Source organism: Eptatretus burgeri, chromosome 8, assembly GCF_056783735.1.
Source record: "Eptatretus burgeri isolate ZD-2024b chromosome 8, Ebu_testis_v1, whole genome shotgun sequence".
Classification (NCBI taxonomy): Eukaryota; Metazoa; Chordata; class Myxini; order Myxiniformes; family Myxinidae; genus Eptatretus; species Eptatretus burgeri.
In genome coordinates, this window is record NC_140968.1 from 56,069,527 (window position 1) to 56,071,120 (window position 1,594).

General features: G+C 34.6%; 1 long non-coding RNA gene across 1 annotated transcript in view; it reads left to right on the plus strand.

Moving 5' to 3' along the window:
• Positions 1 to 1,527: 1,527 nt before the first annotated feature.
• LOC147021791 (uncharacterized) overlaps positions 1,528 to 1,594 on the plus strand; it is a 2,393-nt gene continuing 2,326 nt past the window's right edge. Inside the window, exon 1 of the long non-coding RNA XR_015060607.1 lies at positions 1,528 to 1,594. This exon is cut by the window's right edge and continues 1,384 nt beyond it. This is a non-coding gene — a long non-coding RNA (uncharacterized LOC147021791).

The window sequence follows — 1,594 nt, forward strand, 5'->3', positions numbered from 1 at the left end:
TCCGTCCAGTTTTTCTGTAATACTGTTCACAAATAAACAAACAAACAGACGGGGTGAAAACAGTAACCTCCATCCATCTTCGATGGCAGAGGTTATCAAACAGACAGGAGTGAAAACAGTAACCTCCATCCATCTTCGATGGCGGAGGTTATCTTGATCGACGTGCATGTAGAAATGCCAATAAAAAAAAAATCGAAATTTTTTTGAAAAAAAAGGTGCAAAATTTATTTATTTTTTCTCTCACAAATTTATATATATATATATATATATATATATATATATATATATATATATATATATATATATATATATATATATATATATATATATATATATATATATATATATATATATATATAGTTGGAAATCACTTAAAACATGCAGAAATGCAAAAACAAAAATTCAAATATTTTTTCAAAATGGCCGCCATTGCGCCCATATTGGACTTGGGACAAAGTCCAAAATCTAATGGCATGATCCTTGGCCCATACCTAATCCCCCCACCAAGTGTCTTCGAAATCCGTCCAGGAGTTTTTCCGTAATACTGTTCATAAATAAACAAACAGACGGGGTGAAAACAGTAACCTTCGTCCATCTTCGATGTCGGAGGTTAACAGACGGGTGAAAACAGTAACCTCCGTCCATCTTCGATGGCGGTGGTTAACCAGATGGACGCGCATGGAGAAATGCTAAAAAAATAAAATCGAAATTTTTTTGAAAAACAAGGTGCAAAATTTCTTTTTTTTTCCTCCAACAATTTTTTTTGGGGGGGGGGGTGGTGCAAATCACTAAAAACATGTAGAAATGCAAAAAAAAAAATTAAAATATTTTCCAAATAAAAAATTTTTTTGAAAAAAGTTGCAAAATTTTGTTTTTTTTCTCTCGAACAAATTTTTTTTTTGGTTGGAAATCACATAAAACTTGTAGCAATGCAAAAACGAAAAGTGAAATACTTTTTCAAAATGGCCGCCATAGCGGCCATTTTGGACTATGGACCAGGTCCAAAATCTTATGGCATGATCCTTGCACCATAACTAATCCCCCCACCAAGTTTCGTCGAAATCCGTCCCGGAGTTTTTCCGTAATACTGTTCACAAACAAAGAAACAAGCAGACAGGGGTGAAAACAGTAACCGTCCATCTTCGATGGCCGGGGGTTAACTCGAGGGGGAGCACTCGGGAGAGTGCAAAACCTCCGCCGCTAATACTGCTGGGTCACACGAGTGAATCTTATATCTTATTCATTAAATGTGATGTCAACAGTGCTGACAGAGTGATAGTTCTTTTCTCAAACATTTTTTTTGGGGGGGAGGGGTTGGAAATTACTTAAAACATGTAGAAATGCAAGAAAAAAAGAAATCGAAATTTTGTTGAAAAAAAAGTTGCAAAAATTTTTATTTTTCTCGAACAATTTTTTTTTTTGGGGGGGGGGTTGGAAATCACTTAAAACATGAAGAAATGCAAAAAAAAAATTTTTGTCGAAATTTTTTTTGGGAGGGTGGTTGGAAATCACGGAAGACATGTAGAAATGCGAAAAAAAATTTCTCTTACAATTTTTTGGGGGGGTTGGAAATCACTGAAAACATGAAGAAATG